The sequence below is a fragment of the Bactrocera tryoni genome, chromosome 5 (assembly GCF_016617805.1).
Source record: "Bactrocera tryoni isolate S06 chromosome 5, CSIRO_BtryS06_freeze2, whole genome shotgun sequence".
NCBI classification, from domain to species: domain Eukaryota; kingdom Metazoa; phylum Arthropoda; class Insecta; order Diptera; family Tephritidae; genus Bactrocera; species Bactrocera tryoni.
The window spans coordinates 5,691,419-5,715,233 of record NC_052503.1 but is presented as its reverse complement, the minus strand read 5'-3'; positions in this window follow the sequence as shown (position 1 = coordinate 5,715,233).

Genomic DNA, 23,815 nt, shown 5'->3' with positions numbered 1-23,815 from the left:
CACAAATTAAATTCCAATCATTAATATTAATCGCCGATATCATGAAAACAAAAACAATACCAACAATTATGACAACGATAATATTAATAATAATAATTGCTTTAACCGGCTTATCAAATGAATCTGACAGAAAATTAACGTAAAATTATTGGTTAAAAGCTTAATTTCTTTAATTTAATTATTATTATATAATAATATATATTATGTATGTATATATTTAATTTTAATAAGTTTGTAATATTTGATATTATAGTAAAAGCGCTTAATTGTTTTAATTACCTAAAATGGCCAAAAAGAGGCTTAGTTCAAACGGTGTTAATTTCATTTTAAATAAATTACAGAAAACTAAAAAAAAAATTACCAAAATTGTGGCTTTATTAGTTCGCAAGCTTTATTTATATACGAATTTTAACAGAATTTTGGTAAAATAATCCAGTGGTTATTTTTCATTATTTTTCCCAAATGTAACTAATAATCCCTTTAGAATTGGTTTTCAATCTGATCAGACATTTCTCTGTTATCAGCATAGATAATTGAACTAGGGTGTGTGTGTGTAAAACTTAATCTAATAGAATTTTATCACCTTATCCAGGAAAGCTCCTGCTAGATCACTTAGCTTTTAGAGCTCTAATTGTGGAGTCGAGGTACATATAATCGAAATTCAATGGTTTCTAGAATACATCCCTAAAAAATTTTCAATTCAAATTTCAAAAAATATGGATTAAAGATGCCTTCCAGCTATAAACCTCCTCAGACGATAAAGAGACAGTAAATTAAGTTATACTGGTATGAAAGCAAAACACTCTGAATATAGAAAACGTTCCCAAGAAAAAAGTTTGAAGCAGCCGATTCTCCATTAATAACTAAAGACTTTTTAAATATTATAGTAAACATGTAGAACATGTAGAAATTTATAGAACCTTCTTTTCAAAGAAACAAATAGTTGGATTTATCAGTAAAGCCGAAATTTAATATAAATCCCTAAATGTAGGCAACAATCTCAGTATTAACATTTGTAAAATCCGAAGAGCGAAGTGTTTTCTAAGCTCAAAAGGCACATGAATGTTGCTGTTAGATAAACATATAACTCATCTACATTGTGACAAAAAAGCACCCGGAAGTTGTTATTAAATTCTCTGGGTAAATTATGTTTCAAAAAATGTAGTTTGCTAAGTTGATAGGACGGTCCCTTATTACTATGGCAAATATGAACGCAATCTGTCGACCAGTTTGCTCATAGCAGCTGCTTAAGTCGGTACACTTGGGTGGTGCGATGCGATTTTTACAATAGATAAAAAAATCGAACAAAGGATTTGTCTGAAATTTTGTAATTCTAACCAAAAATAGAGTCATGACAAGAGGGCTCCACAGCTCTCGCGAGTCCGTTCGCATGATTTTGGTGGATATTTTGGGTATTAAACGCGTTCTTGCTTAACTCGTCCCGACAAAGCCGATTTTGTTTTCAAAACGTGTACCGTAAACAGGTCTCTTGGACCTGCTTGATCGTGCAAATTCCGATCCCATATTCATGAAAAGCGTTATACCTGCCGATGAGACGTAGATTTATGAGTTTGACTTGCAAACAAGTCAACAATAGTCAGAATGAAGGGAAAAAAACGAGCCGAAACCAAGAAAATCACGCCAAAGTCGCTCCAAAATCAAGGTGATGCTCATTGTTTTTTTTCGATTCTCGTGGTTTGGTGCATCACGAATTTGTTCCGGAGGTACAGACGGTGATCTAATTGGCCATATTGAGGCATTTGATTAAGAGCATCCGTCGAAAACGGCCGGAATTGTGGAAGAACCATTGATGAATTTTAGACGATGATAATGCAACATCGCATCGAGCCACGATTGTGACCGAATTTAAAGCCAAAAACAAAATGAATACTATCCATCAACCACAAGATTTGGCTCGGTGTGATTTTTTCTTGTTCCCGAAACTAAAATTGCAACTCCTTGGAACTCGTTTTCAGTCGATCGAAGAGATTAAACAAAATTTGCTGAAGGAGCTGAAGGCCATCCCAAAAAGTTCTTACGAAAAGTGCTTGGAAGACTAGAAAAATCGTTAGCATAACTGTGTTACATCTAGTGGAGATTACTTTTAAGGCGCCAAACTAATATTGATGCATAATGAAATATTTTTCGTTTTAATTACAATTTCCAGTTACTTTTTTGGCACAATGTATGTATATATACAGCATATTCCGTTAGAAAGTCTCACACTTCGAGGCGGATTAAACCAAAAGCAAAATTATTATGAATGTGCAACATCTCACCTGTCAATGCAACAGAATATACATATATGTATATGAATAAACTTAGAGATATACTTATGTATATATGTATGTACATATGTAGTATATATGTAAGTAATGTCACATTGAAGCTGTTTATCCCTAAATGGTCGCATTAATCGCTGGCTATGCCTACAAAAAGCTGTCACGCCAATGATTCCACTTAACGAAGTGTAACGGCAGCATTAACCCATGCAACGCCAACAACAACAACAGCAAACAACAAACAACGTTTTACAATATACAAACATATGTTTACAACCAGCTTCGCACTGTATGGACTTGTAGTAAGAGCCGAGCGCCCGACGCTTAAATCGAGACGAGACAACTGACATGTGTGGGAAAGACGTGATCAGTCATATTGACAATATGAACATGACAGCGCAGAAGCACGGCAGATGCACGCACATACGCACAAGTATATGAGTATGTGTATGTACATATGTATGTCATGTAAGTGTGAGAAATATTTATCACCAACTTTAAGATGAGCAGCGACACAATCAACTGCACGTAAGCCACCTTGCAGCTTGGCTTCCATGCGTGTATGTGTGTATGTATGTGCAAGTGCGGCTGTAATTTTATATAAAACTGCATAAATCTTAAATAGTAGCGCAGGCAAAAATATATGCAGTTGTAAATATGTATGTATGTACATGTGCAAACCCAATGCACTATAATCACTACATACACACATACATATATAATGTGTATAAGTGTGAGTGTGTAAAACTTTTACATCATTTCGAATATACATATGTACATAAATAAGCGTTCATTTGTTCACTTTAATATCAACAAAAGCTTATAAATGGAAAATCAGAAAGATTAAAAAATGAAGAAAATGTGAAAATTTTCCACTTTTCATGCCATTTTAAGCACGTTGGCATGGTGAAAGTTGATAAATAATACATTTTCTTTCGATATTTTTAACATATTCATTTCAGACAGTGTAAAAATGAACTGCTGTCACCTGCTGGCTGACAATTTTCAAATTATAAGTACTTTGCACGATGCTGCGTGTTTGTCTGTGGTTGAAACCGGGGGACAAGAAATTAAAAATGTCAGTTAAAAGTTAATAGCTTTTTTAATATCTGACAATAATATAGAGATAAAAGCTTTTTAATATTTGGTCTTATTTGCTTTTAATTTCCAGCACCTTTTGGCATACGTCATCCATATGTCACACCTTACTGAAGCTTTCTGCCTGATCAATCAACATTGATTGGGATAAAAGTCAAAGCTGATGTATGAAAGTCACAACCGTATGCGTTGAGTCTGCAACGAATGCCACCTGGTTGAAATAAGAAAAAACAGTAACTTCGGCCTTACCGTAGCTATAATACCCCTATCAGATGGTTTTCTTATACCATAAAATGATATCAAAATCTTAATCTTGTTTTTGATATACTATAGTTTTCTGATCAGAACAATTCTATCGAAGATTTTACCGGACACATATTGTTAAAAGAAGTCCTGTAAACAAGTTTTCAATACAAGTACTTGACATTCATCGATCAGTTTGTATGGCAGCTATATGATATACTGGTTAGATATCGGCGGTTCCTACCAATAGTAGCTTCTTGAGTAGAAACGGATGTGAGTAAAAAGTTTCAAATCGATATCTAAAGCAGCAAGTTCCTCCCTTATATACAGGCAGACGTAGAGCTCAACTCACCTCCTCACGTTTATCATTTACTCGTACATATTGAGTAGTCGAAAAAGTCTTTTCGTATTTTGTCAATATATGTCGTCTCCGCAGTTTCCTTCGTGGTATACTTATTGCACCGTGTTCAGGGTATAAAAATGCTTTAATTCATGAAGCAGATGCTGAAACTGCACCCAGGAAATGAAGATTCAAAGTTTGTAACCAAAACGTCAGGATCCAATTAAGCGGTCCTGCCAACAAAGTTTTCTTTGTTAGTCTCCGATACACGATAACGTCTCGTTCGCTTTTATTTTCTGCCAACACACACACACACACTTTTGATAACTATTAAATTTTCGCTATTCGTTTCAGTTCACTTGCTTTAAAGAAAGCTTTCATTCAACTTGAGTTTGAACAGGAAACACACACATACAATTCAAGCATTGTGCGCTAAACTTTAGTATTGCAGCTACAAGGAAATTATGCAAATCGATGGCGCAGGCCATTCACTCACTCCATTTCTGTGTTTATAACATCAATTAGCATAAAAACAAAAACACAGCCTTTGGATTATGAGCAAAGAGATTGTTGACTTTTGGCAAATAATGCATAACGCGCTGCCAAATTTAGCGAATCAATATCTTGAGCAACGCTCCAATGAAGTAGCGGCACTTATGGGAATACAAAAGATAACAGTATTCTTATATAATGACAACAGAGTCGCTCGGAATGGCATCCCACACAGTTGTAAGACAAAAGAGATTTTGGCTCACGTCTCACTTTAACCCTGATATATGTAATAACACAAAATAATTTTAGAAAAGAGACATAATCGACGGATCATTTTAGTGGTTAGATGATTATGAACTCTCTCCCTTTAAAGATTTTGAAAGCTTTAAACTTTTGGGCAGCCCATTTTCTTATTGACTGAAATCGAGTCCCTCAGTAACCAACCAAAACATCAAGGCACTTTTTCGTCTAGTAAACGTTTCGTAATCTCTCTCGAAGCAGTGATGGTTATTCCATCTCTCATACGAGTGTCTGGAAACATGTTTATTTCGCTCTTACATTTACTATGCAATAGTGGGCGAAGAGACTTCAGAAAAAATAGACATTTTTGAAGAGCGATACATACAATATTTTGGTAATTTAGACCAACTGTTTTCAAATCTTCAAATTTTCTCAGAATTAAAATATTATTGGTTGATTGGTTGTTGGTGATACAACCATACTAAGTTAGGTTAGGTTAGATAGTTTTGACTAACTCGCACGTGAACTACTATATGCAGTCCTTTGTAAGACCATTGAAAAGAAGAACTCATGTGTTCGAACTATAAATTAGCAAAACGCTTAGTAGCCAAAACAAATTTGCACAGAAGTTTAATTTCCATTCCCGCCAGCTCGGTGGCATGTCTGAAGGAATGCAGTTAAGTCTTGACCTCCCAAACGCGGGAAGGAAGTGTTGACTTGTTTCCATCTCATCTTCTTCCATACAGCTTCTGCAGATGGCGTCTGGTAGGATTGCCAGCTTTACTGGGCCCAAAATTTGGGAGAGGCTAGCCTTACTGCGGGCAAAAAGATCACTAAACCTCTTGCTATCGATCTTGGACCAAATGGCTTTTGCGACAGCGCATGTACGATGATGGCCCAGCGCAGACCAAGCTTTCACAAAGCTCAGTAATAGAACACAAGAAGATACGGGAGCTCCTTTCAGTTCCCATTCTATCGATAGCGTTTCTGGGCGCCTTTTCTTGCTATCTCATCGGCTTTACAGTTTTCCTGGGATTCCGCAGTGTCCTGACATCCATACCAATCTTACAAGACACTCAATGCTTTTGATAGCGAGGTTAGAAACTCTTTGACCAGCCCTGAACACACTGCTCAGTAACAGTCAAGTTCAATGTTATTATCGCCGCTCTGCTATCTGAGTGGATAGTAACTTCTTTGAAGGAGGCTTCACTCCGGAACAGTAAATTTATTGCTGTCTTAATGGATACAACCTCGGCCTGAAAGACACTGCAATAGTTAGGAAGTCTGAAACTAGAGTGGACAGAGCTTTCCTGACAGTAAACTTTTTTTTGTCTGCCAATTCAATCCAAACCATTTTTTCTCCAATATCAGTGAACTTAAAATCGTTATATTGGCAATATCTATAGGCATACCTTGTGAACCAATCGAGGCTGTGAACGATGAGTAATGGAACAGGGCTCGCTATCACGAAACCGATTAGGAAATTAGATGAGTGATTTCTGAATTGTTAGTGTGGGAAATGAGAATAAAAAGAAGTTTTTGATCGAAAGAAATAGCAAATTCTTCAATTTTTATTATTTTCTTTATTAATAATGCACTCCTAAGCATACTCAAGAAACATATCTCGATGGGAAACAGAAATGATGTCATTATTGTAAAAATAATAAAGATTTTTTTCTATAAGTATTTTATTATTTCATATTTTATTTAACTTTGTGGAGAACGATCACAAATAATTTGAAAGGCAATAATACAAACTTCAAAAAATAGTCATACTTTGCTCGATAAGAATATCAGAATTTAGTCCATAACTACATAATAATTTTTTTATAAAATCCATTAAAAAATTAGAATTGACGTTTACTTTATTTCAGCATTAACAACCACTTCTAAAACTATGAAAATAAAAACGGAGAATCCAAATGGTCTCAAATATATCATGAATGAAAAAATAATACTTTTTAGGGTCCGTATTAATATATTATGTTGGCATCCGCTTTGTCACTTAATTATTTATTATTATTTTTTTAATGCTGGCAACTTTTCTATTTCAAACGATGGGCAAAGATTGAGCGCAGCTTTTTTGTGAAAAATCACATCATTAACTACCATGACCCATATTCTGCAGCAACAGATGTGACATTTTAATTAATTTTGAGTAATAAACAAAAAACGAACGCCTCCAGCGCGAGTGATTGACTTATTATGCAACAATTTGACAGCTTCAATTACCGTAAACTGCATTCAAGCAGCGGCAAGTAGAAAAAACATTGCAACTCCGACACAGCCTCACACACGCACACACATACAAATATTAACAAGTCTTTACGTGGGCAGCCACAACGTATATATATTAGTATGTATGTGTGTGTGAGTGGCAAAGCGTCAAGCCACTGGACCCTTCAAGTGAAACTCAGCAGAATTGCTTGATTTATATGCAGAATAACGCAAGAACGTGGAAATTAATAAAATAATGTGCCGAGCAAATAGTAAATAAAAAGCAAGAAGTTTAAAGAGCAAGAAGTGGCTGGCGAAACAAGTTAGGCAAACAAACAGCCACAAATTTGCCATGCGGCATTCGCAATGCATTGAGCAATCAAAATTCATTGACGCACCGCGCGAAAAAATTACCAACTGCCAGCGGCGCGACGGCCAAGTTGTGCCACCAAACAGCGAAAAAAAATAAGAAAAAAAAATACAAGAAAAAGAAGTCGCAGCCAGAGATTGGACAAAAATCAAAGAATTGAGCAAACAAAAATGCAAACTACTTATGCATAACTTAAGAAAAACCTGCAGAATGCCCGTCACAAGGTAGGAGCGAGTGGCGATTGCGTCAAACAGTCGGCAAACAAGCGGCGGCTGCCACTCCCAAGTCTGCGGAGGTGGCTGGCTAGTGGCGCAATGGACGCAGCGACGCTCCGAAGACGCTGCGGGGCTGTGGCGGACTGCGGTGGTGGCTGTGAAGGCGGCGCTGGAGCTGTGAGGCAGCCAGCTGGTGCATGAGGATAAGTATGTGCGCCGCACGGCATTAAAATTCTGCAGAAATGCAGAAAAAATCCACCAACACATAAAAAATATAAAAAAACAGCAAGTACACTTGCGTATGTCAACAGAGCGTTTAATGTGAAAATGAATTTTCCTTCATGCGCGCGCACGTGTGTGTGTGTGTGTGCCGCCTAACTGATAAGCATGCAAGTCAGGCACATAATATGCATGCCGTGTTCAACGCCCCACTGCCACGCCGTCAGCTGAATAAGTAAATCGCATAAATAAATGCATTGCGAATACGCAAATAAACGCAGCGTCAGAAGGAGCAAAAAATCCTTTTCCAAGCGAAAGTAAAAATTCATAAAAGTGAAGTACTTAACGACCGCCGCAGAAAAAAAACGCTAAGCAAAGGACAGGACAATGGCAGAGCTGCAAATGCGACGCGCTGCAAGAAGCTGAAAAGTCCAAGACAATTTGCCGCTACTAGAATATGCATGCAGCGGCAGCAGACCATTTCTAGAGTCATGCGCGCCACATAGAAATCAGCAAACCACACATACTCACGCATGTGCGCGTGTGCGTGCGCTTATATGGCCAAGCAATTGAATAGAAATTAAATTTAGTTGGAAAAATACGACGGCGACCACCAACACGACAGCGGCAATGCCAGCGCCGCAGCCACAACGCCAACACCGCGGCGCGCCGCACCGACACTTGCGGCTGCCAGATAAGACAAATGCCGCGCGCCGACAGCTAGACAGCGTAAGACAAGCGGCAAACATGGCATTGGAGCGAGCGTGCGTTCACCGCGTCCATATGTTGGTGAGGTGGCGACAACTTTGTGAGCAATTGCCGTTGACGTTATAGTTGCCACTGTCACTGCCGCCGCTGGATGGTCATGGTTGCGCATAAAGCAGCCAGCAACAACAAAGCAGCAATGTGGTGGGCTTTGGTCGGGTCTGTTGGTGGTGTCGCCAACACTGGACGCTGGACGCGTGAAAGCACGAATTCATTTAAAATTCTGCGCACACGCATTTGTGCACGGAGCCACAGCAGCCATGGTCGTCGCCGCCGCCGTTGTTGTCCGCCTTGCCGCCACTGTTTTGCTGAGCGCTTACAAAGCTTTTGTGTCTGCCTGTGCACTTACTTTGAGTGAGTGCACTGTGAGAAACATTGTTAATTAATTAGAACAGACACCCGGAAAATCAATTCTCCTTGGGAAATATACAATGAAGTCTCTGAGGAGATTATAAAAACCAATATGGAAATGAACAACAAACAGTCATACCAGGATAAGTTTGTAACGCCGAGAAGACTATATCGGAGACCTTATAAATTATATACTATACATATATCTAATAGCTTATATATATAATTTACGTGATGAGCTGAGTCGATTTAGCCATGTCAGTCTGGGTGCCCGTCCGTCTGTCTTTCTATACGTGAAGTAGTGCATAATTTTTTGAGAAAGATATCGATCTGAAATTTTGCACACTTCCTTTTCTCCCAAAGAAACTGCTCATTTGTCGGAATTGTCTTTATCGGAACACTACATCATATAGCTGCCAACTGAACGAAAGGATTCAAGCCCTTGTATGAAAGACTTTTTCGTTTCACGAGATAACTTCACGAAATTTGGCATGGGTTATTGTCCAAGACAAAGATTGAATCTCCGAAGAAATTGTTTAGATCGGATAACCATAAAATATAGCTGACATACAAACAGAGCCATCGGAGTTAGGTGCTTGTAAGGAATCTTTTTCATTTGAGAAGGGTATTACAGCTGGCCGCCCGTCTGCACTACCAGTGAAGTTAACGTTTTTTCTTCATTTTTGTTTGGTGTTTTCTATGCAAAACAGTAGAGCGACTCTATTCATATTTCGTACTAGCTTACCTTGTGGCATGCCTATTATCTGGCATATTGGGTAGTCGAAAAAGTCTTTTCGTATTTTGTCAATAGATGTCGTTGCAGTCACATATCTCCAGTGCTACCACCAAGCCACCAATGAAATTTGTGAAGTTTACGGAGACGATGCTGTATCAGTTTATATAACACAAGGTTCGCTCGCTTCCGTTCTGGAAATTTCGAAATTTCGATTCACACTGATGAAAGTTTTACACTGTTGGACTAAAGTCTCTAGCGGAAAAATGGCAAAAAGTGGTCGACCATAATGATACATATTTGTTTATTTATTAATTAGTATAAATAAAAAATTAAGTCGAAGTTTGATTAGAAATACGAAAAGACTTTTTCGACTACCCAATATTACCTGAAAATCAAGCGGACAGCCGTATATTGGTATATTTGGTATATGTATACAAGGTAGGAGAGGACAAATTTATGTATTTTTACTAACAAATTTAATGTCAGGTCTCCAATCTTATTTTCTGAATTTGTCTAATACTCGTATACCGACCAATGTGACCGTCTCAAAGTTATTGTACGAATGTAATCAAAATATTCGGTGTGAATGATCTTGGCGAAGATGTATGCAGATTTCTTCAATTACTAACAAGGAAGAACACTAATGGAGTGGATACTTTTTTCATTAGAAACTAATCACACTACCCGATATATAATTTAGTCTTATATAAATCAAGAAATAAAATATAAATTGCCCAGAGACAATCGATTTGTTCATAGCCGATAAATATAGCTGAAAGATCACACGAATAGTTCAAAAATATAGCTACGGTGCAAACAAACAAATACTACGTTTGTGTGTGTAAATGAAAGAAAACTGTAAAGTACTTACACGTCTCGTTTGCAGCTTCTGTTGTTGTTGTTGTTACTTTTTTTAATTTCATTCAATTTGGTGATTTAAAGTATATTTTGTAGTTTTTGCACTTGCTGCGCCTCCATTCATACAATATGCGTCAGATTATTATTGTTGTAATTTAATTGCGTGCTGTTGTTGTATAATTGATATTTTGCTACCAGATTGCCACCGTTTTCGAACGCAGCTCACCTGCATTTTGCGGTTATGTTATTAACGCCTTTTATTGCGAATTACTGTTATGATTTGTTGTTGGTTTTGTTATAAAAAGCTTTGCTGAATACACCTACATATATCTTGCAAAACGTGTACAAAAATTAATTTTTACAGCGAATAAACTTTAATTTCACACTTTTTTCAATGCAAATTCATAATTTATTGGTCCACTTTCATTGCTGGCTCGTTTGTTTTGCATTAATCTGCAATTAAAAACATAAATAATTGCAATGAAACTGTTTTCGCTTCTATATTCCTTTTTCGCTTTTTGACATGTTCACTATTTTATTGAATTACATTAATTAAAAAGCCATGTATCTTGATTGCTCGAATAAAATGAAAAACAGCGAGATTATTGAAGTAACACGCGCTCACGCGCATTTACTTTGCAGCAACTGCACGAATGTCGGCACGCATGTCTTGGCACAGTGTTTTAGTTTCGGAACACAGCACATACGCATTCACATGAATAATGTAAAGCACAGTTAGAGAACGCTTGAATACTGTGTAATAAGAAGTAATAAGCTAAGTTACCCAAACTATTAAAATTGGAAAAATATATATGTATAGTGTTCCCCAGAGTTGCAATCGTGTCTTCCGAAGAATGCTTGATCGGGTTTCTGCTGCAATATTTGATGTATGCCTTAGATTGTACAAGGGTCACCTTTTAAAAGATTTTCCTTGACAACAATGCGTTCGAGAGTTTGGCACTTTCTGTCGGCGACAAGTATTAAAACAACTTTTTTACAATTATCGGTCTTTCAATTATTTCACGGCATAATGATAGTGTTAGCATCATCTCTTTACTTCCGATGTAGTATCATAATCTATTTTACAGTTTCTACTGACCTCTTTCCATGAAGTCTAAAAAATAAAATAATTTCAAGATAACTTCTGTATAATTCCAAAATTAATGTTTATCCTGTATTACAAAATACATAAATATTCCATGGTAACCCTGTGAAGAGACATTTATAAAACAAAAGTTATCCCTGCTTTATAAACCCCGAACAGGGAATGTTAAGTTTATTAAGAAGAATAAGAAATGTCTATATGGAGCATACTACCAAGTTGTTCAATAAGTTTTGTCGTTCGATAAGAGAGGGCGTTGCTACTACCCCAAATTTTTTTTTGTATTGTTGGTTTATTCTTGAATTTTCATTTCAATCTGACAATTCATTCTTTGCTTACAAGCCATTTAGTGTCGCCGTGTCACAGTATTTTTTTACAATGGAAAAAAATAAATATAAAAATAGACGAATGTTAAAAGTGTATAATGATTGTTCACCTACAACTAGAGTAGTAGAAAGATGGGTTGCTGTATTAAAACGTGGTCGTACAAGCCTTCAAGACGATCCACGTGAAGAAGTCCAAAAAGCGCATCTACACCAGAAATCATAGCCACAATACAGGATATGGTCTTGGAAGATCGTCGATTGACTGAGAGAGATTTAATAGTGAATAGCCATATTTTAAGTGAAATTTTAGGGTTTTAGAAAGCTGTGTGCACAATGGATGCCGCATTCGCTAACAGTGGAACAAAAACACATTCGATTGCGACTTTCTCAGCAACACTTGGAGCGTTTTAAAAAGGATAAAGTGGATATTGTGCTTCGATTCATCACTATGTATGCGATTTGGATCTATCACCATGATCCTGAAATAAAACAAGAGGCTAAAACGTGGTGTGAACCTGGTTGTTCGGCTTCGAAACGAGTTCGAAAATCGGCCAAGATGGTTATGGCATCAGTTTTTTGGGATGCGAGAGGAATTTTGTTTGTGGATTACTTGCAAAACTTGTAAAACAACTAATTCTGAATATTATTGCAACCTTTTGAGCCAGTTGAAGGAAAAATTTCGTGAAAATAAATCCGGTTTGCAGAAGAAAAAAATCCTATTTCATCAGGACAATGCCCGTGTCACAAGAGCATTTTGACAATGGCTAAAATCCACGAATTAAAGTTCTAATTGTTGGAGCATCCACCGTATTCACCAGATTTGGCCCCCAGCGACTTCCATTTGTTTCCAGAACTCAAAAAATGTATGCGTGGCAAGAGTTTTTCATTAAATGAGGAGGTCGTAACGGCTGTTGAAGCGTTTTTTGCAGACCTTCCACATTCTCACTTCGGGATGGGATCCAGAGATTGGAGGATCGTTGGAGCAAGTGTATTAATGTTCAGAGAGATTATATTGAATAATAAAGTGTATTTTGAACCATAAAATTGTGTTTTTCCTTTGAAACGACAAAACTTATTGAAAAACCTGGTATATGTAGCTTCGTTTTTTTCCTATTTTCTAATCTCTATTATTTCTTTAGATTAGATTTCCTTCCGACTTTATATTAATTATTAATTGCACCGAGTGGTTAGCCCCATTTTAAAGAAGCTAAATTAAATTAAGAAATACCTAAATTGGGCAATTCCAATGAACGATTAGGTTACATATAATTATATGGTCAAAAAAATGAATAGATCAGAAACTTACAACTCGAGAAGAGTTGGTATTAAGCGATTTTTACTGATATTCGAATTATTTCTACTTAGCAATTATGTAATAAAAATTTTAAAATCAATATATTTTTCGGTAAATAAATTTTTCAGTTCATTTTAAATCTATTCTTTTATCAAAAATAAGTGTTCTTTTACTGCGTCATATTAATCAAGACGCGATGGAACATGCCCACAAAGTAAACTCAAGTCTTTAACTAAATTCCAAATTTTTATTTCTAATATTCAAAACACTGAACAACTTATACATGCATATATGTATATTTATGAGATATGAACATAACAAGGCATGTAAGTTGGTGTGCGTGTGCTCGCAGTTTTTCATAATGCGCACTGCGCATGAGCGCTGTGTTCGCGCTGGCATTTTCGCCCATTTGCTTAGTTAAATGGAAGTTAAAAGATTTATGGCTTTTGGTGTAGAATTTTTCAAAACAACATGCGCACACATACATACATACATATGCCTATATCTATGTATAGGTGTATGAAAATACAGACTTTTTTACATTTCGCATAACTTCAGAACACTACATCATCTAACGTTGGACACTGACATACTTACACACTTATAACCATTATGTATGTATGTAAATGCCATTTCTGTATAAGTTAGTACTAGTTTTTGTCGACTTCGTCACGAACTTGTGCAGCCAATTTCCACGAGTACAACTTTATTTCATTATTGGACATTTGACTTTATTTACTTGACTTTTTTTTACATAGAATTTCTTTTTTTGTCTTTTTTCAAATTTATTTCATTGCCAGCGCAAAAAATGTTGAATGTAAAAATGTAGTTGACTACTAAGCTACTGTTGCCACGAGCATTCTCATTTTTTGTTGTAATTATAAACACTTTTCATTCTCTATTTATTCTATTCGGCAGACTGAGCAACGCTTCCGAAACGAAAAAGTTTAAAGAAGTCATTTGCGTTTCAACCTTTTTCAAGCTGAGCTTAGTCGCCGGCATTTTTTTCGTCTCCTTCAAAACGCATTACCGCACACGGGCGACTCATTTGCTCGCTCATTAGCGTATTGCTTAACGCTTTGGTGACCGCTTAAAGCTTAGTAGCAGCTTCGTGGCTTGGCGGTGTTGTGTGTTTTGCAAGTCGTTGCCGCTTAGGTTGAATGCCTGACCGTTAGACCTCATGTGGCAGCAGCCATGCACATACGCATGCACACATGTGAAGACATACGATCATAAATGGCTGCATGGTATATGAATGGCTTTTCAGCACACACTTTTTCCAACCAAACAAAGCCATACTTACGTTCATACGAACATATATGTCAGTGTTTTTACCGTGCCGTGACTAAGCTAAACGCACAGCTAAGTTGAATAAACCACAAGACTTTAAGTACACAAGGCTTCGAAGTTATGTCAATTTTAATTTTCGTTTGTGTTTTAATCTCAAAAATGGTGTAAATTTGAAAACGTCTTCTGCTTTCTAACAGATTTTTTGTTCCCTTTTAGTTCTAGTCAAAAATCCGTCGCTTGTTAGGGGCCAGAATCTCGTGATAGGCACATAATTGCAGAAGGGAACATTCTGTAAATTCAAAGCTTCTTTGTTCAGCTCTGATTTTAGGGATACGGAGGTTCCAAAAACTTTACACACTTGGAGATTTGCTAATCTTTATCAGAATTGGTGCTCGGAACCTTGTAATTCTTAGATATTATATTCTGATACTATTATATCTTCTTCTTTAATGTCGTAGACAACACTTACGCGGTTGTAGCCGAGTTTACAACAGCACATTGGTCGTTCTTCCTTTTCGCTGTTTGGAACCAATTGGAGAATCCAAGTCCTTCTTCATCTGGTCTTTCTAACGTAGTGGAGGTTTTCCTCTTCCTCTGCTTCCCCCGGCGAGTACTGCTTCGAGTACTCTCAGAGCTGGAGTGTTTTCATCCATTCCGTCGACATGACCCAGTCAGCGTAGCCCATGTCTCTTAATATGTTGAACTATGTCAATGTCGTCATATAGTATAACTCGTAGAGCTCATCATTCCATCGAATGCGATATTGCCAATGACCATAAATCTTCCGCAGAACCATCAGAGAGAGGACTTTACTTCTCAATTGCCTACTCAGTCCGAAGTAACACCTGTTGGCAAGTGTTATTCTGCGTTAGATTTTGAGGCTGACATTGTTGTTGCTGTTAATAATGGTTCCAAGATAGACGAAATTATCTACGACTTCCAAGTTATGACAACAGTGACGTGGAAGGGTAATCGCGAGTGGGACGACTGTTTATTTGATGACAGGAGGTATTTCGTCTTGCCCTCGTTCACTACCAGACCCATTTGCTTGTCTTCTTTATCCAGTCTAGAGGAAATAGAGCCAACGGCGCGATTGTTGAAGCTAATGATATCAATATCACGACGTACGTCAGCAACTGAACATCATCGCGGCATAAAGGCAGCTTCTTTTCCTTCTGTCAAAAAGCTACTATTATATATTATTTTCAAAAATGATTTTGGAATATCAGCAGCCCCACACACCCACCGCCGAAGCAATCAATTTCTAACGCTTTTCTAAAGAACTATAACACAAACCCGAAATAGCTGCTGTAATTTTCAAATCTTTTATCCGCATTTTATGCAAATGTCAAAGCCACCACCAATAAAACTGAAGACGGCGCAGAGCTATAAATATGCGCACAAAAGCGTTCTTACAAACCACAGCAACTCAAAGGTGAAAGAACCAGCTCAACTCCAAGAAGAAACGTAATAAAACAAAAACAAGCCATAAAACTAGTGATGACAATAATTATCATAATAATAGCCCACAGAGCTAGCGGATGGAAATTACACGCTCACTTATGTTCAACGTTTAAAAATTATGCCCAAACGTGTCAATGAAGAAATTACAAACGACACATTCCGAGCCAACACACAGATCTTCGAAAACATTATAAACAAAGTAATAATAATAAAAGTGCCAGCAGTTTGGGTTTGACAATTTCCACATAAATAACGGTGAATTAGGTTGCTTTCACACCTGCTGTGAGAATTATTACACATTGACGACGGAAGTGTTGTTGTTAATACTTATGTTTATGAGGTTATTACACAATGCCGAAATGTGCTGTTATTTCACTTATTTATGAGAAACAAATGTTTTTTTTTTAACCAAAAAAAGAAACTTGAATTGTTTAATGTTGTGGAACTAGATATGAAATTTTGATAAAGTTCATGTTCAGAATACAACACAAAATATTTCGGAAGTAAAATTTATCAGCATCACAAAAGAATTAGTATTTCCAGAATGTTTGTTAACCGCACTTTAAAAGGTTTTCCAAAAGACTTAGCGTCGTTCGAAGCAATTTTGCCATAAAACTGTTCGCCAGCACATCAGAAGTGCTCTTAAAAAAAGACAGTTATGTCCAGCGAAATGAATACAAATATATCGAAAAGATCAACGACAAGACTTATTGGAGATAGTCTCCGCATGAAAGCCTACCGTCAGTCAACTGGCCATTATCTGATAAAGCATTTGAAACAAATTAAGCTCACCAGATGAAACCGGCTTCTTCATTGCGGTCACCGGCCATGAACTTATCCTTTTTACATAAAGTTTTAATGTTGAAGAAATTTTCAATAAGCATAACGAAAAAATCTACGCAAAAACTTGCAAAGACATTGTTAGTAATGTTATTCCAAGGGTTCAACGTTGTAACCTTCCAGCTGCTGTAATGGTTTGGTGGGGATTCTAATATAAAGACGTTACACCTCTTCACGCCTGTGAGAAAGCTTGTAAAACTGTGACAAAAATGTGTGAGCCGTATGTTTTAGAAGACGTGGTAAAGCAGTTAAGCAATACTTTCTTCGATGGAAAGCATTAAATCTTCCAACAAGATTTTCTAATCTCCGAAAGCACACATGACAAAAACCGCCCTAGCAGTGACTTAAATGCAATATTTTTCATTTCTTAACTGCAGATGGTTGGCCCTCTGGAACTACAGTTTGTCGTCAGAGTTTGAGAACGTGGTCTGTCGAAAATCGCTCAGAATTTTGAAGAGTCTCACAAAATCATTATTTTTTTTTGTGACCATATCGAAAAACTAAAAACAAATATTATAAAGTAGTTTGTTGACCGGACTAAGTATAATCAACTTAGGTTTGCTTTTAAGGGGTTACATGGCTAAGTGCGCTGTCTTTAAACGCGTTTTTCTTCAAACTGTGTTTTAGAAGTCGGTTGACAAGATTTCTCGAGAACTACTCAACCGATCTTCATGAAATTTTACCCAGGTCTTTGAGATACAACTCCTAAAGACTTGGACGAAGGTTTTTTTTTCATATTACAACTATTTAAAAAAAAAAATTATGTGAAATTTTTATTTTTTTCTAAAAATGTCTACCAAAATCGATTTTTAAGTTTTTTTCCTTCGTCCAAGTACTAAGATAAGATTTTAAATAAAACACTTTTTTTGTTTTTCATTTTAGATTATCCTGTAAGGAGTTATCCTGCATCTTTTTTGCTAGGGGTCGCCGGAAATGGCGTCGCAATGGCCGAGCTTAAAAATTTTTTTTTCCAAAAATTTCCGAATTTTTTTTATTAGTAGTGTAAGTTTCTAAAAATAAAAAATTCTAATAAAATATTTCTTTTTTATGTAAAAAACAAAGTTTGAAAAAAGGCTTTTTTTTACCCGGGAAAACCCCTTATTTTATTCTTAAAGAAAATAGCTAAATATCAAAATGACTTTACTCATGAATAAGAATAAAATTTGTTGAATTGTAAAGAAGGTGGGATGTATTGTTTGTCTTGGAACATACATACAGTATCATTGATAAAACCAAGCCAAAGAATACCACGAATGTAAGTTTTCTAGGGAACTGAAAGCAAATGAAGGGCGTGTATTCTAAGAGAAATGATCTCGACTCTAGCTACTTAAAAGCGAAACTTCAAAAGATATTTTGTGCAATTCACTATCTGGAGGCTTGTACTTCGTACCAATTCTGGTCTCGTTGTTATTCATTATTTATAAAGAGATGAATAAGAGATGTATTATGCAGTTTTACCAAAACAATTCAATTAAATAAGACTCTGAAATCTCTTTCGAGAGACCGCTTTCATGGTAGTATATATTCATCCATATTTACTTCATTTGCCTCCTAGTTAAGTTACCTGCCAACATTTCGAGTCTCTTAGCATGTTTTTTGATAAGATCTATGAAACTAAGAGAGAAAAGTTTTCTTATTGACAATTATACCTTCCACTCAATGAGTTCCTGTGGCATATAACAATCCCAACCAAAGCTAAACTTATAAGAATTCTCTAATGCAACAGCAGACCATGTGCAAAAAGTGAAATTTTCGTTCAAGCTTTTTTAGCGTTTTAAGATTGTACGTAGAAACTACATATGTACGTACTTAAAGTCACAAAAGCTTACATTTTATATTATTGCTTCTTATTACGATTTTCTACATTTCATATTGCTTAGCTGTTTACGTAATTGTTTTATATATAAAGCGTGGCTTGTAACTGTTTTGTATTCACTTCATCTATTTCATTGAGCCAAAGATTAATAGTTTTGTGAACAACTTCTTCCCACTATTATGACAGTTGTATAGATATGTATGTAAATATACATATATCGTACATATGTTTGTGTGGTTCTATAAATTATACAGCAGTATCTGCTGCTTTTACTTATCCATTGTGTTTCGTTTTTATTTAATTTCTTCTGTCGCCTTTTCATTATTTATTGTTTTTGCTTTGTGAATATATCCATTATTTTACGATCTTGATTTGTGAACTTCTAATTCTCGCTGTATATTCACATTTGTTACAACCAATGGGGTGCGCATTGTTGTTGTTGTGGTTTTGTTGTTACTGTTGCACTATTACGGTTTCATAATCGTAGCTTAAAAAGCACTCAAACAGCACAGTTATTTAGCTACGGTTATTTTGGTCCGTTGCTTGTCACACACACACAAACACACACATGCGCGCTAAGCAAATTACTGCGCTGTGGCTATGCGGCCAGCCGTACGACACATGGCGCGGCATGACATTTGGCTAAGCGGCGGCCAAGACGCGGCCGCGCCGTTTCTAATCGCGTCGATCAGCACCCGCAAAACACAATTCACAATAACAATGCCAGTCGATGTCGATGAGGTAAAAACAAAAAATGCAAAAAACCCGAACAATCATAATAACAGCACTGGCTAAAACAAAAACAACGTTGACAGCCGAACGCCAGCAGCGCTGTTACACCTGTTACGTTTACATTGAAATCGTATGGCGCGGCAACGTTCTTTTTTCCGCGTTGTTATTTTACCTTTTACCTCCGTTTTTTACTCTATTTCACCAAGCAGTTCACACACTCACACATGCGCAAATGCATTTCCATTCGTAGTACGTTTCAGTTGATATGCATTCTTACACGATTAGAGCGCGCGCGCGCCCGGGCGCATTTCAATTTGTTCAACACTAATGAGCGCGGAGAGGTTGGGCTGCGAACGCTTTCGGTTTGTAATTACGTGGATATATAGGCAGACATATGCAAACATATTTTTATGCTGTGTATGCTTGTACACACCTTAAAAGCGTACGAAGACGTAGACGCGTCGACGAACGAACACAAATTTGTATTGCAAATGAAGACGGCAGCACTGCCATCCGCGCTGACACACTGTAAGAAACTGAAAAGCCCAACTCGAAGCAAGCGCTTGTGGAGGCCCCATACAGCGATCGCTCTGCTGCGGTCGCTTGTCATTCGCCACTGAGTGCGCCAGTTTGTAGAGCGCAGCGCGGAGGGTTGTTGTTGTTGTTGCGGCGACGCGTTGTGGTGTGGTCGCGCTTTGGCCAAAGGCGTTGAAGAGGTTGTAGATTTTGAAGTTGGTTCACATACTCAACTAAGCGCGCCGACAGTTGAACTTAACGCTGTAAAATGAAGCACAAAGCCGGAGCAAAAGCAAAAGCAAGCAAGCGTTCAGAAGTTAAGCGAATGAGCGTGTGAGCGCTTGAGCGCTTGACGCAGCGCAATCGTGCTTACCATGTTGATCGACTTTGTGTGACCCGGCGCTTGCGCCGTCGCTATCGCCGAGTATGGCGCTGGCATTATAGCTATCGCTGGCAAATGCTAACAGTCGGCAATGAGCGATTTGTAAGTTGCAGGTTATCTGCTGTTGTTGGCCACCACATTTTTGCTGCTGCTGCCTAAGTCGTTGGCGCTGTTGATGGCACTATTGTTGATTGTCATATTGTTGTTGCGGTTTTATTGTTGACTATTTTATTGTTGTTGTAGTTGGGTCTATGCTTGGTTAGTCCGTTGTCGTTTGCCTCGCTTTGTTCAGTTGGAGCTTTTTATGCTTGGAAATTGCACGGCGGTTTATTCGATTTGCTTTTGGTCTTCGGTTTCTAACAGAAAAGAAATTGAAACTTTCCTGCGCTGGAGTTGAACGTGCTGCCGCATTTACAGCGAAATTCGCCACACTTGTGTCGCTGAAGGAATTTAAATTTGAAACGAAATGAAAGCGGAAATTATTTGAAACAAAATTATAGCTGTAAACATAGACATATATACATATATAGAGGAACATGGTGTATGAAGTTTGCCACGAACTTTGTAACATTCAGCAAGTAACGTCGCAGACCGTATAGAGTATACTATATACTATATATAAATAATCAGCGTGACTTGAGATGAGTCGATTTAGCCGGCGTCTCCTCGCCCAAAGAATGGAAGAATGAGCAAATCCAAATTGAAAATTGTCTTTTTTGACATCAAAGGCATCGTCCACCATGAATTTGTTCTTGCTGGACAAGCCGTCAAAGCCAAGTTTTACGAGGAAGTCAAGCGACTCAAACGAAGGGCCCGATAACACATCGCAGGCGATTGGAAATTGCACCACGACAACGCTGCGGCTCACATCGCTCAAGGCCGGCATCCCAACTCTTCCGCAACTGTGGTCCCTCGGACTTTTCTTGTTTCCTTGCCTGAAAAGGCCGATGAATGGCAAGCATTTTGAGGTGACAGAGGTTCCAAGTAGCATGCTCCTCGACACTCAAGGCTATTCCGGAGAATGCTATGCGTGACGCCTTCAATGCTTGGAAATCGCGCTGGCAGCGCTGCATCGACGCAGAAGAAGCCCATTTTGAAAGTTTTTAAAGAATCGTAAGGATTGGTTCAATAATTTTTTTTTTTAAATCGACTCAGTCCTATTACTTTCCCGACAAACCCACACCTTTTCTCTCTAAAAAGCTGCTCATCCTTCGGAACTGCTGATCTCGGACCTCTATAGCATATAGCTGCCATACAAACTGAACGATCAAAATTAGGTTCTTCTCTTCTATCTTCTAATTTTTGGTATGAATTTTTATATAACCCCCGAACATAATTTCTTGATCCTACTACTATGTATATAATATATCTGGCCAAAATGAGTTCTTGTATGGAAGCTTCTTTAAATGTGAAGAATATTCCAGCTACCAAAGTTAACGGTATATCCTCCCCGGGCCCCGATTTTCTTTCAACGGCTCTACAATAGTAAATCCGAATAGAGATCAATCTCTCAGGTTCGAAACTTTTAAGAGAGTGTTGGAACCTTTTTGATCGTTAAAATGAAATAATGAATGGACTTACCTGAACAGTCTCTGATAATATCTTTCTAAACTTCATAGAAGATCGATCAGGTTTCCGATGCAAAGATCTCGATTAACTTGTAAAGCAATTCCAGTTTTCAACTTAATCAACTTATATTCCTCATTTATTCTTCAAAAGGTATATTAACACCAATTTGCACTAACTAAAATAACATAAAACTCTACTCTAACCTAGTATAAGACTTCAAACTAAGCTGAACGTAAAATACTGACTCTCAGGGTTGATTTTTGATAGCTTCGTGTATTTCCGCTTTCGTCGTCCACATCACGTGCCTTAAACACACACTTCAGTAAAATGCTCTGAAAAGTAGAACGCCTTTTAAGCACTTCCAAGTGTTTTGCGATATTCGCCTTCAAATCCGGTCTTCCTTTAGTGAGTACTGAATGAGTGAAACAAAAATCGAAAAAAAATATTCCAAACATGCAAAGTGCACAGAATGAATTGTAATTGTGTGCCATTCATGCATTTTTCGCATTCAACTTTTAAGTATCAAACCAAACTTTAACATTTAAATAAGACTTCGCTGTTGTTGTTGTTGTGGTTGTGTGTTTTTTCGCCGTTTTCGAAGTCACAGACGTCAAAACGGCTGCACAAGGGACGGATGTCGTAAATGAATATGCAGCACGCAGTACAGCACCTGAGCGCATGAATGGCAAAACATATGTAAATGCTGGTGGATGTGCGGATGTATGTGTGTGAGTGTGTGTGACTAGTGCCTTTGGAAGTCGATTGGTGGCGACGGCGCTGCGAGCGGAATGGCGGTGGCAAGCTGTCTCACTATGGCGGGTAGCAGCGACTGTCAATGCAAACACGACAGCATGCAACATGCAACAACAACAACATTACCAATCTATAGTATACACGCTTGCGTTTGTATGTATGTGTGTAAATAGTTGCTAGCGCTTGCTACTTACGGTGCTGTCACAGCGCCAGCAACAACAAAACGTCGCATGCAACAGTTGTGTGCTCAGTTGTGTTTTGACTGCCACCGCGTCTATGTGTTTGTTTGTGTTTTGCTATTTCTTTTCAGTTTATATTTACTTTCGTTTTATTTGCGCTTGTTGCTTTGTGTTTTTGTTTTGATACTCATTTTTGCCAAACCTCAGAATTTTTTAGGTGTAGCAAAGCGTCTGAATTCGTTTTTTTCTGTTTAGAGTTTTTGACTCTTGCCACAAGAAGAGGGGGCGAGAGGCCATAAACACACAAACGAGGAGTAAACAAACCACACTGTTGCGGACCGGTCTCGGCATCGGCTGCACACTGTTTGGGCTATCTTCAATGAGTTTTTGTGGTTTCGTTTCGGAGCCCACTTGCTTGGATTTTGTGAGCTTTTTATTGTCAGCTTTATTACAGTTTTGCGGTTAGCAGTGTTGCAATATAACAAATTCGATAAAGCCCCTTTGGCCTTTTGTTAATTTATTGTTGGTCTTTTTATTTTGTTTATTGGTTTAAAAAGTTGCTGCTGGTGGCCGAAGGTCAGACCTTTGTTTGCCTGCGAGTACACTTTGTGACTTCTTAGCGGTCCTGCTAATATGACAGTTTCATGATAATAATGAGTGACATGTGTGTGAAAAGAAAAAAATGAAGGAATTGTGTACACCCTTAGTAGAACCAGCCTCAAACTTATATCCTTGAGCGAGATGGCGCTGCTGACCTATAAGATCAAGCTTTGCACCTATGAACCTCGCGTGCTCTTAGCAGTCGACGACCAGTTTCTGTGCGACTGCGAGATCTTTTTGGGCTAGAACATAGGCAATCTACTGAGTTACGTTGTTTCAACAAAATTCATCTTACCGCAACGTAGGTGTTCTTATAAGCCTTCATGTGATAAGGCAAAAAATCTTGTCGGAATTTAATTATCAAAGCTGTCTGGAAGAAGGTGACAGACAATTTCGCAGAACCTTTCTCTCGAAAACTCGCAACGTCGACTCATCAGTTGTTGTCATCGTCCATGTCTCACCATATAGCAGGACGGGAATAATGAGTGGCTTATAGAGTTTGGTTTTTGTTCGTCGAGAGAGGACT